This window comes from Otolemur garnettii, unplaced genomic scaffold (genome assembly GCF_000181295.1).
Source record: "Otolemur garnettii isolate 467f Iridium unplaced genomic scaffold, OtoGar3 scaffold00023, whole genome shotgun sequence".
Classification (NCBI taxonomy): Eukaryota; Metazoa; Chordata; class Mammalia; order Primates; family Galagidae; genus Otolemur; species Otolemur garnettii.
In genome coordinates, this window is record NW_003852418.1 from 337,753 (window position 1) to 352,263 (window position 14,511).

At 43.7% G+C, this 14,511-nt stretch overlaps 1 protein-coding gene across 1 annotated transcript in view; it reads left to right on the forward strand.

The window, feature by feature from the left end:
* Positions 1 to 359: 359 nt before the first annotated feature.
* The window catches only part of SRC (SRC proto-oncogene, non-receptor tyrosine kinase), a 34,528-nt gene continuing 20,376 nt past the window's right edge, over positions 360 to 14,511 (forward strand). The window contains exons 1-2 of the mRNA XM_012803976.2: positions 360 to 383; positions 13,727 to 13,894. The gene's annotated coding sequence lies outside the window, so the exon portion shown is untranslated. The remainder of the gene's footprint in view (positions 384 to 13,726; positions 13,895 to 14,511) is intronic.

Genomic DNA, 14,511 nt, shown 5'->3' on the forward strand with positions numbered 1-14,511 from the left:
GACTGTCTTTCTTTGCAGTGTAGGGCATAAGAGGTGCTCAGCTAAGCTGATTTGTGGAAATGCCTCTTGTCCTTGAAGCCTTTCTCAAATGCTGCCTCTCCAGGAAGCATTTCCCAGTTTCTCCCAGCCAGAGGGGATCTCTGGTTCTCTGAACGCCTGGTCTGAGGCGGTTTGGTGGTACCTGCTACAATCCACCTCAGTGCCCCAGTAACAGATAAATAACCAACAAGGACTTGTGCTTGCCCTGTCTCATTTAATCCTCAACAACAACCTTGCAAGGTAGTTATTACTATTCTTCTTCTTTTTACAGAACAGAACACAAAGGCCAGAAAAGTGAAGTAACTTGCCCAGCTATGAGAGCCAGAGCCAGAATTTGAAACCAGGTAAGCCTGTGTTTTTCTTCAAAAGGAAAGGAAAAAATGTTAACACATACACACAGAGTAAAAACAATTCAAACAGTGTAAAAGGAGACCGAGAAAAGCAAGTCTCTCCCACCCAGGTCTCTTTTCCAGGGGTAATCACTTCCAAGAATTTCTGGTGTTATCCTTCCGGGGAGATCCAGGCATGGATAAGCATGTTTTTCTAAACAAATTTTCAAAGTATGCTCCATATTGATATTTTTAACTTCTGTGTTTGACTGAAAATTAAACGTTTGCAAAGCAAAAGATATTTTTAAAAACATGACAGCCACAGCATCTACCCTGCTCTTGAGCTGACTCTCAGAGATCCGTTTGTACCATGGCTTTCTTTTTCATGGTTATGTAGTATTCCACTGCAAGGATGGAGGTGAGGCTTCATTTAATTAATAAAAGACATTTAATGTATCACAACTGTATTGTGATTATTTCCAGTCTTTTGCTAGTTAGTCGGTTCTGCAGGGCATGTCTTTAATCCTATGCTTAGTCTTCGTGTGTGAGGATTCCTCTAGTGTTAATCCCATATTCAGGGTGAGCGGGTGTGTGCAGTTGTAATTTTGTCTTTTAGAGACGTTGTGCTGTTGTAAACCACAGCTTCTGATTTTCCTCCCTCTCACCAACACAGAATGTTTGTGAATTTTGTGACAAATCTGATAGGTGCCAATTTGCCATTCTTTTTTTTTTTTTTTTTTTAATGGAATGGTAACTATGTACATTAATGCACTTCTGGGGTACAGTGTGGGGTTTTCACACACAATCCGAAACACTTCCATCAAACTGGTTAACATAGCCTTTGTGTCATTTTCTTAGTTATTATTTTAAAACGTTCACATTCTGCTCTTAGAAAGATTCACTTGTACCCTTGTAAGATAAACCTCAGAAGTGATCCCTCCAATCCCCCTCCCTCCACCCCAATCCCCCTCCTTCTCCCTCCCCCCTCTCCATATTCTTAGGCTGTTATTAGGTTATAGCTTACATATAAAAGGTATAAATTAGTTTTATAATAGGGGTGTGTACATTGGATACTTTTTCTTCCATTCTTGTGATACTTTGCTCAGAAGGACATTCTCTAGCTCCATCCATGGGCAATTTGCCATTCTGATAGGAGAACAGTGGCCTCGGATACAATTTGATTTTTTTTTTTTTTTGCAGTTTTTGGCTGGGGTTGGGTTTGAACCCACCACCTCTGGCATATGGGGCTGGAGCCTTACTCCTCTGAGCCACAGGTGCTGCCCCCATAATTTGATTTTTTTTTAATATATCACAACTTTATTGCAATGACATTTACATTCTATAAAATTCACTCATTTAAAGTTTACAATTCAGGCTCAGCATTTGTAGCTCAGCCTCTAGGGTGCCAGCCACATACACCGGAGCTGACGGGTTCAAATCCAGCCCAGGCCTGCCAAACAACGACGACAACTACAACCAAAAAAATAAAAAATAGCTGGGCGTTGTGGCAGGTGCCTGTAGTCCCAGCTACTTGGGAGGCTGAGGCAAGAGAAGCACTTAAGCCCAGGAGTTTGAGGTTGCTGTGAGCTGTGACTCCACGGCACTCTACCAAGAGCGACAGCTTGAGACTTTCTCCAAAAAAAAAAAAAGTTTACAATTAGTGGGTTTTGGTATATTCACAGATTGTGTAACCATCACCACAGTTTATTTTAGAACATTTTCATTACTCCAAAAAGAAACTGGGTACAAATGACAGTCATTCCCTACTTCCCCCTAAACTTTCCTTCCCCAGGCCTAGGCAACAATGAACAAGTTTCTGTTTCTGTACATTTGCATACTCCACACACTTCACATAAATGGAATCACACACTATGTGGTTGTTTTATGACTGGCTTTTCTCACTTAGCATAATGTTTTCAAGATTCACATGTAACAATACATCATTCCTTTTTCTTGCCAAATAATATTCTATTATATAAACATACCATATTTTAATTTATCCATTCTTTAGCTGATGGACATTTGTTGTTTCTGCTTTTTGGCTATTATGAGTAATGCTGCTATGGCCATTTGCGAGTTTTTATGTGGACATGTGCTTTCATTTCTCTTGAGTAAATACCTAGGAGCGGAATTGCTGGATCATATGGTAACTCTCTGTTTAACCTTTTGCAAAACTAGCCAAACTGTTTTCCAAAGCAGCTGCATCATTTTACATTTCTACGAGCAATGTGTGGAGGTTCCAGTTTCTCCACATCCTTGCCAACACTTGTCTTTTTGATTCTGGCCTTGGTAGGGAGTGTAAAGTGGTGTCTCACTGTGGTTTTCATTTGCATTCCCCTAATGACTAATGATGTTGAGCATCTTTTCATGTGCTTATTAGCCATTTGTGTATTTTCTTTGGAAATGGGTTTATTCAGGTCTGTTGCCCATTTTAAAATTGGGTTGTTTGTCCTTTTTGTTGTTGAGTTGGAGGAGATTCTTGTATCATCTAAATATCAAATATATTGCACATCAGATATATGATTTGCGAACATTTTCTCCCATTCTGTGGGTTTTCTTTTTACTTCCATGTTGGTGTCCTTTGCAGTTATAATTCTGATGAAGTCTGGTTTGTCCTTTTGGTTTTTGGTCCTTTTTGGTTTTTCCTTTTGTTGCTTGTGCTCTAGGAGGAGTCAGATCTAAGAAATCTTTGTTATCCAAGGTTATGAAATTGATTCATTTCTTTCTCTCTATATATGTGTAATTATATATAATATATATTAATATGTGTGTGTGTATTTTTTCTTTTCTTTTTTATTTTTTTGAGATAAGTCTTGCTTTATTGTCTAGGTTGGAGTGCAGTGGTGTGATCACAGCTCACTGTAACCTCAAACTTCTGGGCGCAAGTGATCCTCCTGTCTCAGCCTCTTAAGTAGCTGAGTGTGCAATACCTGGGTGTGCAATACCACCCCCAGTTAATTGTTTTATCTCTTGTAGAGATGGGGGTCTCTCTATGTTGCCCAGGCTGGTCTTGAACTTCTGGGCTGAAGTGATCCTCCTGCCTTGGCCTCACAAAGTGCTGGGATTATGGGTATGAGCCACTGTGCTTGGCTGTTGTTTTCTTAATTTTATTTTGGATTATTTATTTTATTTTTCTTTCTTTCTTTTTTTTTTCTGGAGACAGAGCCTCACTATGTTGCCCTTCGTAGAGTGCCATGGTGTCAACAGCTCATAGCAACCTCAAACTCCTGGGCTTAAGTGATTCTCTTTTTTTTTTTTTTTTTTGAGACAGAGCCTCAAGCTATCCCCCTGGGCAGAGTGCCATGGCACCATAGCTCACAGCAACTTCCAACTCCTGGGCTCAAGCGAGTCTCCTGTCTCAGCCTCCCAAGTAGCTGGGACCACAGGCGCCCGCCACAACGCCTGGCTATTTTTTTTTGGTTGCAGCCGTGATTGTTGTTTGGCAGCCCGGGCTGGATTCAAACCCGCCACCTTAGGTGTATGTGGCCGGCACCTTAGCCACTTGAGCCACAGGGGCCGAGCCAAGCAATTCTCTTAGCTCAGCCTCCCAAGCAGCTGGGACCACAGGCGCCCACCACAATGCTGGCCATTTTTTGTTGCAGTTGTCATTGTTGTTTAGCTGGCCCAGGCCAGGTTTCCAACCCACCAGCCTCGGTGTATGTGGTTGGCGCCTTAACCACTGTGCTACGGGCACTGAGCCCTGGCTGTTGTTTTCTTAATTTTATTTTTGGATTGCTCATTCCTAGTGTATAGCAATACAATTTATTTTTATATATTGATCTTGTACTTTGCAAGCTTTTTGAACTCCTTTATTAGAGTTAGCATTTTTGGGGTAGAATTCTTAGGATTTTTTATACATAAGATCGTGTTATCTGCAAATAGAGATAGTTTTGCTTCTTCCTTTCTAATCAGGATACTTTACATATCATTTTTTTCCCTAATTGATCTGGCTAGATCCCCCAGCACAAACTTGAGTAGAAATGGTGGGAATGGACCTCTTTGTGGCATTCCTGATTTTAGGGAGAAGCATCTCTTCTTTTACCATTAAGCATAAAGTAGCTGTGGGCTTTTCATAGCTACCCTTTCTCAGGTTGAGGAAATTTCCTTCTATTGAGTGATTTTAACAGGAAGGGGCATTGGATTTTGTCAAATGCTTTTTCTGAAGGTATTGAGATTGTTCTGTGGCTTTTGTCCTTTATTCTATCAGTATGGTATATTACATTAATTGATTTTCAGGAGCTAAGCCAACATGGTATTCCTGAGACAAATCTCACCTGGTCATGGCGTATAATTCCTTGCATATGTTGTTGGATCCGGTTTTCAAGGTATTTTGTAGGAGAGTTTTTATATCCATATTTATAAGAGACATTGTAGTTTTCTTATGTCTTTATGTGGTTATGACATCAGGGTAATACTGGCTTTATAGATTGAGTTGGGAAGTGTTCTCTAGTGAAGAATTGGTATTAATTCTTTAAATGTCTTGCAAAATTCACCAGTGAAGCTATCTGGGCCTGGGCTCTTTTTTGTATGTGTGAAAAGTTTTAAAATTACCAGTTCAATCTCTTTACTTGTTTTAGATTTATTCAGATATTCAGATTTTCTATTTCTTCGCAGTTTTGGTAGTTTGTGTTCTTCCAAGATCTGCTCATTTTGTGTAAGTTAATTGAATTTTTTGGCATGGAGTTGTTCATAATAGTCTCTTATAATCTTCATTTCTTTAAAGTTAGTAGTAATGTCTTCCTGATCTTAGTAATTTGTCTTCTCGCGTCTTCCCTTGTTCAGTTAGGTAAAGGTTTGTTAATTTTGGTTATCTTTTTAAATAATCAACTTTTGGCTTTGTTTTTTCTCCATTAAAAAAAATCTTCTATTTTATCAGTTTCTGCTCTAATCTTTTCTTTTCTTTTTTTTTTTTTTAATTTTTTAAAGACATTTTATTTTTTTTTTGCAGTTTTTGGCCGGGGCTGGGTTTGAGCCCATCACCTCTGGCATATGGGGCTGGCACCCTGCTCGTCTTAGCCACAAGCACCACCCTGCTCTAATCTTTGTTTCTTTCCAATTACTTGCCAATGTTCTTTTGCCACTGTCTGAAGGTAGAGGGTGATGGTGTTAATTTCAGATCTCTCTTCTTTCTTAATCTAGGCATTTGCAGCTATAAATTTCCCTTGAAGTTCTCTTTTACTGTATCCATACATTTTGATATCTTCTCATTTTCATTTATCTCAAAGTACTTTCTAATTTTTTTGGTGATTTATTCTTTAGTTCATTGGTTCCTGAGGACTGTGTTGTTCAATTTTTACATCTTTGTGATTTCCCAGATTTCTCTGTTATTGATTTCTTATTTTATTCTCTCATGGTTGGAAACATGCTTTGTATGATTGCACTCCATTTAAATTTATTGAGGCTTGTTTTATGGTGTAGCATATGGTCTGTCCTGGAGAAGAATGTGTATTCTGCTGTCACTGAGTAGCTTGTGTAGTTTTAATTTGCATTTATCATATGAGTGAGGTTGAGCGTCATGTGGTTAAGAGCCATTTGGCTTGCTTTGTCTGTAAACTATTGGTGGTCATTTTTCTTTTGTGGGAGTGCAATATTTTTCTTAATTTGCTGTTTGTCTCTTGAATTTGTATATGGCGTTTATTCAGCCACACAGACATTATAGATTTTTTTATTGTACATTGTTTTATCATTTTGAACATGATTTCTAGGTTTTGTGTTATGTTTAGGAATGCTTTTCCCATTCTGAGATTAGAAAATATATTCTGGCCTTCCATTTTTGGAGCTTTAGTTTCACTTTTTTTGTGGGTTAAATATGATTGATTTGGAATTTTTTTTTTTTTTGAGACAGACCCTCACTTTGTCATCCTCCTTAGAGTGCTGTGGCGTCATAGCTCACAACCACCTCAAACTCTTGGGTTCAGGTGATTCTCCTGCCTCAGCCTCCTAAAGTAGTTGGGATTATAGGTACCCACCATGACACCCAACTAATTTTTCTATTTTTAGTAGAGATGGGGTCTTGCTCTTGCACAAGTTGGTCTGGAATTCTTGAGCTCAAGCAATCCACCTGCCTCAGCCTCTCCAGAGTGCTAGGATTACAGGCATGAGCTATGGCACCTGGCCTGATTGGTTTGGAATTTATTGGCAGAAGGAATGACATTGAGGTCCAACTTGATTTGTTTTCTGCTGTCAGACTGTTGGTCCCAACTCTATCTTAAAAATAGTTCACCTTTTCTATCATTAATGTGAAATGGCACCTTCATTGTATATTAAATTTCTCTGTGTTTGGGGACAGTTTTTGGATGCTCTCTTCTGTTCCATTGATCTATTTATATGCTGATATCACCTAGTTTTAATTACACTGTTTGTACTATTTTTCCTTCTTTACCGTTCCTTTTAGCATTTTATTCTTACCCATATGCTTTAATCAATTTAAAAATCAAGTTGGCTAGTTAAAAAAAAAAAAATTCCTGTTGGGGCTTTTATTGAGATCCCATTCAACTTTTAGTTTGATTCAGAATAATTGATGTTTTAATAATGCTAAGCTTTCTTTCATTTTATTTGCTAACTGCTATTGGTATATAGATATGTTATTGCTTTTTGAATATTAACTCAATTCCCTGCCACTTTAATTTGCTTTAAAGCTTCAAGTTGGATTTCAATCTCACTCCTTATGCCAATAAATTCCAAATCAATCATATTTAAACCACAAAAAAGTGAAATTGGAAAGCTCTAAAAATGGAAGGACAGAATGTATTTTAATAGTTTTGCAGTGGATTTTCTTGGATTTCCCAGATCTACGTCCATACCATCTGCAAATGATGAGACTCTTATCTTCTCTTTTCTAATATCATTTTATTTCTTCCACTTCATTTTCTAAGCTAATTGCATAGGCAGGCATCTCAGACTGAGGTTAACTAGTGAACATGTGCCCTAGTCCGTTCAAGCATCTTTGATGAAATACCACAGACTAGGTGGCTTAAAAAATGAACATTTATTTCTCACAATTCTGGAGGCCGGAGAGTCTGAGATAAGGTGCTGGCAGATTGAGTGTCTGGTGAGGGCTCTCTTCCTGGTCTGTGGAAGGCCGCCTTCTTGCTGCCTCCTCACACAGCAGGAAGAGAGGGATCTGGTCTCCTTTTCTTTTAAGGGCACTAAACTATCACGGGGAGTCTATCCTCATGACTGCATTGAAACCTAATTATCTCCTAAAGGCCCACCTCCCAATACCATCATATTGGGGACTAGGGCTTCAACATAAGAATTTGGGGAGAACACACATTGAGTCCCTTGCAACATGCCTGTTTTTTCTGGACTCTTTCACCGTGAAGTGGCTTTTTAGACCCTGGCTCCCAATCAAGTCTACCAGACAATCCTTCCTGGGCCAAGCACAAGGTGGGGCAGATGGTAGGATTTTTGCAGGCTTTTGCCTAATTGTGAGAGTGATTAGAAACAAAGGCCAGGGTCTGAAAGTCTCCCATAGAAATGATAATAATAGCTAATATTTGTGGAGTACTTCCTGTGTGCCCAGGCACTTTACAAATACCACCTCCTGTTTTCCTCACAATAAGCCAATTATGCAGCGGCAATCACACCACTTCCCACTTTAGAGGGGTGAGCTGAGGCATGGCTGGGTAGTGGTGAGCTGGCCTCTGAGCCCAGCTTTCTGGTTCCAGGCATGTATTTATTTATTTATTTATTTTACCCCTCCTGGTGCTTCTGCTTCCCTGGAGGGTCCAGAGACACAAGTGGTGATGTGAGAGGTTGCCCTTTGTCCCCTGTGTTGTCTTGCGCATGGTGAGTAGGACAGCAAGGGTGTGTCCAGCACTGCCCTGAACTGTGAGCAGCCAAGCTCTGCTGCAATCACTTGCTGTGTGGTCTCAGGCAGGGTTCCAGCTCCTCTGAACTTTGGTCCCATCTGTGAAGTGGGTGTAATTCTAGTCCCTGCTTCATGGTGCTGTCAGGGCGGTTGACAATGAACTACATGTAAAGTACCCCACTTTGTGCTCCTTTTTATTTTTTTTAAATATTTTAAACATATTTGGATATTTTTTAAAAATCTTGTTTACATTTCCTCTCCTTTGTCACCCTGGGTAGAATGTAGTGGCATCATCATAGCTCACAGCAAACACAAACTCTTGGGCTCAAGTGATCCTCTTGCCTCAGCCTCCCAAGTAGCTGATGCCCGCCACACAGCTTGGCTAGTTTTTCTATTTTTAGTAGAAATGGGGTCTCGTTCTTGCTCAGGTTGGTCTCAAACTCCTGAGCGCAAGCAATCCACCCATCTCTGCCTCCCACAGTGCTAGGGTTATAGGTGCGAGCCGCGGCACCCAGCCTCCCAGCTTAGTGCGTGGCCTCCAAGGTCCTGCCACCCACTACTGCCTCCTCTTACTCTCCACAGTGATGGTCACAACAGTAAATAACACAGTGCTGTTGAGTGAGCATTTATTCTTTTCCTGGCACATGGACTTGCTCTTGAATTTTCCAGATATTAGGCACATTCTTATTTCCATTTTCAAAGGGAGGAAAGAGGGGCCAAATGACTTGCTCAAGAAGATTCACCTAGTAAAGTAGAAGCAGGACTTGAACTCAGGCTCGCCTGGTGTCCTCTCTCTCGCCACCTGAGCACCTTGGCCTCCCCTTGACCCTTAGAAGTGAAGGTGATGTTCCTTAGGGTTGGGAAGGAAGGGGCTGTTGTATTGTGTCTGAACAACAGCTTGTTGTGGGCATCTGTGACCAGGAGGTGAGAGTGAGTGTAGTGCTTTTGGTCAGTCAGGTCATGGGGGAGCTGGGAGAGGCCATGGGAGAGGGTGGCAGCAGCAACTGCAGGACCGGGTGGACTCAGGGGTGGGGTTTAGGCCTGATCTACAGGGGAGCGAGAGGAAGCTCTTGAATATTTAAAAAAAATCTCCATTTAAAAAAAAATCATGACAAAGTAGTTTCTTTTTTTTTTGAGACAGAGTCTCAAGCTGTCGCCCTTGGTAGAGTGCTGTGGCGTCACAGCTCACAACAACTGCAAACTCTTAGGCTTAAGTGATTCTCTTGCCTCAGCCTCTCAAGTAGCTGGGACTATAGGCACCCGCCACAACACCTGGCTATTTTTTGGTTGTAGTTGTCATTGTTGCTTGGCGGGCCCAGGCTGGATTTGAACCCGCCGGCTCCTGTGTATGTGGCTGGGGCCTAGCTGCTGAGCAATAGGCGCCAAGCCAGACAAAGTGATTTCTAAATGTCAGTTGACACAGGATATAAAGTAAAAAAGGGATTTTCCTCTCCTTATCCCATACCTTTTGGATAAAACATTGTGAAGAATTTAGAATCCTTCCAGAACTTTCTGGAAGCATCCAGAGTATGTGTGCATGTGTTAATGTACACATGCATGTGGAAACCCATTTTTGTTACAGAAATATACTGGTTCATATTTGCTACAGGCCAGGTACCGCACTAAGTCCATTCCATGCTCGTCATTTATTCCCCCACCAACCCTGTGACGTAGGTAGCATCATTGTTTCCATTTTTCAGATGAGGAAACTGAGGCCGCAGGCTGTCCAGTGAAGATTCTTATCTGCCCTCTTTCTCTTTTCACTTAACAGTGTATGGTGAGCATCTTCTCAGGTCACACTGAGCTCTTGTTCTTTTTTTTTTTTTTCACATTTTTTTGTAAAGACAGGTTCTCAAGTCTTGCTCTGTTGCTCAAGCTGGAGTGCAGTGGTGCATAGTTCACTGTAAATCTCAAACTCCTGGGCTCAAGCGATCCTCCTGCCCCAGCCTCCTGAGTAGCTAGGACTATAGCAGCATATAACCACACCTAACCAATTAAAACTTTTTTTTTTTTTTTTTTTTGGTAGAGACAAGGTCTTGCTGTGTTGCCCAGGCTGGTTTTGAATTCCTGGCCTCAGGCCAGGATCTGGCCACAAAACCAGATTCTCCTGCCTTAGCCTCCCAAAGTGTTGGGATGAGGCATGTGCCACCAAGCCTAGCCTTCCTGGCCTTTTTAATAGCTGCTCAGCTTTCCACTCTGTGACCGCAGCATCATTTATTTAACAGTCCCCTCTGATGAACACATAGACTGTTACAGGTTTTCTGTGGAGAATTTTAAGTAGGGGAGGCCCCCAGTTGTCTGTGTGGTTTACAGAGATGCCTCTGGCAGTAAGAGGAGGATGGGCTGGAGTGGGCCACCACTGCTGTGTCCAAGGCCTTGGCCAGAGAGAATGGAGATATGTGCGGGTAGGAGATACCATACCCAGGGCTCCACCTGGTTAGGGCCTAGCACAGGGCTTGGCACATAGGAGGTGCTCTGCAAATATCTGGTGAATGACTGGGAGGAGTGTGTGTGCAGAGGTGGGGGTGGGATGCAGGCCTGGGGAGATGCTTGGTCAGCTGGGCCCTGGGGAGCATGTAGTACTCAGGACATCGCGGGGGCATGTGGGAAGCTGCATCCTGGCACCTCTCCTAGGGAGTGATAGTGCAGGCTGGCTGCCTGGGGTGACTCCTCAGAGGAAGGGGCCATCTTCCCTGGGAAACCTCAGGCACCCCCAGTGCAGGGTCCCCACTGCTTCCCTTGGACCCCCCGCAAAGATCTATCTCTACTTTGGAAGCTGCAGTGGAGGAAGAGATGTGGGGAGTTTGGGCCTTCTTCAGTGGGAGACTCATGGTGACTGGGCATTTGGGCCCCAAATCAGGAAGCCTGCAGACAGGGGATCTGCCCCTGTGAGGAGGGCCCTCTCTGCCAAGGTCACACAGCACAGGGCAGCAGCCTGCTGAGACTTGCCCCCGTCCTAAGTGGATCATCCTTCCCCAAGCACAGCCTGAAATCTAGTGCTTTCTGCAGGAGCAGAGCTCGGCTGCCTTCTCTGCTCACTCCCTCTACCAAGGGCGTCTGGCTGCTCCACAGGAGAGGGAGGTCCCAAGGGTAGGAGATGGGGCCAAGAGTTCCCCCACTGGACCCCAGGAGCAGGCCCTAATTCCTGATTCACACATCCAGTGTGGTTTCCTGTTCCCCTTTCTTTTACACTCTCACCCATGCTGTGCCACCTCAGGCAAGTTCCTCAACCTCTCTGTGCCTCAGTTGCCTCATTTGTAAAATAAAGAAATCATTAGTGTCTACCTCCTAGATTATCATGAGGATGTGATGAGTCACTGTTTGCAAAGTGCTTAGAGCAGGGCCTAGTCCAAGGTCAGATCTCTAAGAGTATTGGAGTGTCAAGGAATGATATTTGGTCTCTACAATGTGGCATTCCAGGAACCAAACAAGGTGCAAATGACACATCAGTGCTCACTTGGTCTTTTGTCTGTAACTATTTCCAGAGCATCTGGCAGGTGCCAGGCCTATCCTGGTCTCTGGGGATGTAGACATGGATCCAGACAGGACTTGCCCACAGGGAACTCACAGTCAAGGGCGCTAGACTGATCCCAGTTTTGTTTACAGTTGTGTGTTCCTGTGATACTGGAAGGAGACACGCTGTCATGCCCAGGCGGTTCTCTTGTAGGGGCAGGATTATGAGGCATTTCTTTTCTTTTTTTTAGTTCCTGGAGTTCCCAAAGAATACATGCTGAATGATAAAACATTGCCATTTTGTTGAGGACTAGCCACATTCCTAAGCACGTTCTGTGTACTTTTCTCATGGATGGTCCCAAGGCCCTGTGACATGGGGATTGTTATCCCTGATTAACAGAGAAGCAGCTGAGGCACAGGGTTCCCCACGGGGGTGGCAAGACTGGGATTCAGTCACAGGAGTGTGTTCCAGCATGCTAGCTTTTAGTTGCAACCTGCCCACCTCTACACACACACACACACACACACACACACACACGCACACACGTCATTTGTACAGTCAGAACCAACCACCACACAAACCAAGGCTTAGGTCCCCTTATCTTGGCCTTAAAGGTCCTGTTATGCTTCTTTTGAATGCCCCAGGGGGGAGCAGTCTTCTTGATTAGTTTAAGAGTTTAGAGGCCAGGGGCTGTGTCTTTTTCTCTTGCTCCTTCTCAAGAAGGCACATACATTCTTTGATGTAGGAAGGGCCTTCAACGTCCAGCCCTGACTTGCCCTATCCCTCCATGACACATGAGCCAAGAATCCATTTTCCTGTCTTTGATTACCTCTAGTGACAGGAAGCTCACTCTTTTTTTGCAATTTTTGGCCAGGCCAAAACGGGGCCAGTGCCCTACTCCTTTGAGCCACAGGTGCCACCCAGGAAGCTCACTCTTATCATTTAGTTTGTTCTAAAGAAAGTGAGGGCTCTTGGATAGTTCTTTATATATGCATGTATTAAATTTTGTTTTTAGTTTAAAATATATTTTTATAATTTTTATTTCCTCTCAAAGCCCACAATCAAGTCCCCAACTACGGCATCTTCTGAGGTAGGACCTGTGTTCCCCTCATCTCTGTATCCTCCTGTAGTGACTAGCAGAGGGCCTGTTAGTAGGTGCTATGAATGATGCACCAGGGAGCAAGTGTGGGGTGGCTGTCCAGGCCTCAGCCTCCATCAGGTTTGGGGCTGCAGGTAGCCAGCTCAGCAGGTCCTATGGGACACCAACTGTATGAGTGCTGATGGGCTGTGTGACCACAGTGGAATGGATTGCTATAGAGACTGGCCTTCCTTGTCCTCAACCCACTGACCAAGAGGCCCTGGTGATCCCTTGGGCTATTGAGCAGGTCTCCCCAGGGCCTTCCCAGCCCCACAGTGTCTGAGCTAGATGGTCCCTGGGGAGCATGCAGGCCACTTCCCCATTGTGTAGCCTGACAGCCTAACACCTAGAGAGTGCAGGGTGCCTAAAGTTCACATGGGGAGGAGGGTGGCAGAGATGGGCTTGGCATTCAGGACAAACAGCCTTGCCAAAGGCCCCAACTAGTCAAGGGGACTTTTTGTCACTGGGTTCTCAGAGGATTGATTCTGGGGTCTTCAGCATCCCCTGGAGAATAATTGGAACCTGCATTGCTGGTGTGTCCAGAATCACACAATATCAATAACAGCTGGTATGGCAGGGAGACCTGAGGTGTTCCTGGCACTCTGTATTGCACTCTGTATCACAATGACCCTATCCTTTACAGATGAAGAAATGAGGCATGGGGAGAAGTTAAGTCATGAGGTCACATAGCTGATTAGGGCCAAAGCCAGGATCTGGGTCTGGAGAGCCTCGCTCCAGAGCCCACCTTCACCACCATACCCTGCCTCACTCTTGCTGTTAAAATGCTTTGGGAGGGTTGAAGGATGTTTCAGGTCTGGGAGGTTCTTAGCATTGGATCTACAAGAGTCAGACCCTGATGAACAGTGAGCCAAGAATGAGCACCATTACAATTTCTCTTTCTAATCATATCTTCACAGCAGCCCTGAGAGGTCTGCTTTATTCCTGTTTTACAGACGAGGATGCTGAGGCCCAGAGAGAAGAAGTGACTTGGACAGGGACACACAGCAAGGAGAGGTGGAGCTGGGCCTCTAGTTTGAAAATCCTGACTCCACACCTGGTGTTGGTGCCAAGACCCCAGGCTGCTTCCCAGATCCTCTGGGACAGCCCCTGCTTTCCACCAGGTAAAACAATGGCCATGTCAGGGCTAAGATGCGTGGGAAACCCCAGTCAGGCTTGATGGGATCTCTGACCACCGAGAGCCTGTGAATGGGGAAGTGAGAGGCAGGGTGGTGGTGGCAAGGCTGTGGGCACTGGGAATTTTCACTTTGGTTCCGTGTTTCCTAAGCTCTCGACCTCCTAGCTTCCTGGCTCAGAAATCTCTTAATTCTTGAATAGACATTCATTCAACTCAACTCCTTATTGAGCACCTACTGTATACCACCCCTGTACTAGGCACCAGCAGCCCAGCAGTGACTAAGACAGACCAAAGGCCATGACAATAATTATATAATCACTTGAATTTAAAAATAATTAAAAACAGGGCCACTGATTATCAATATCAAGGAGAAGCACAAAAATCACCAGAACTTAATCCAGTGAAAGAATTTGGGAAACACTTGCTGAGGCAGTGACTTTTGAACAGAGAATGGAAGGAGGCCCAGGTTACCCTGGTAAAGTAGTTAGGACACTGGGAACAACATGTGCAAAGGCCCTGTGGCTAGAGTGAGCTCACAGCAATCTCTCCTTTTAACCTCCCACTTTGTATGGTTGCCTTGGTTGCCAGTTGTCTCCCAGTGTT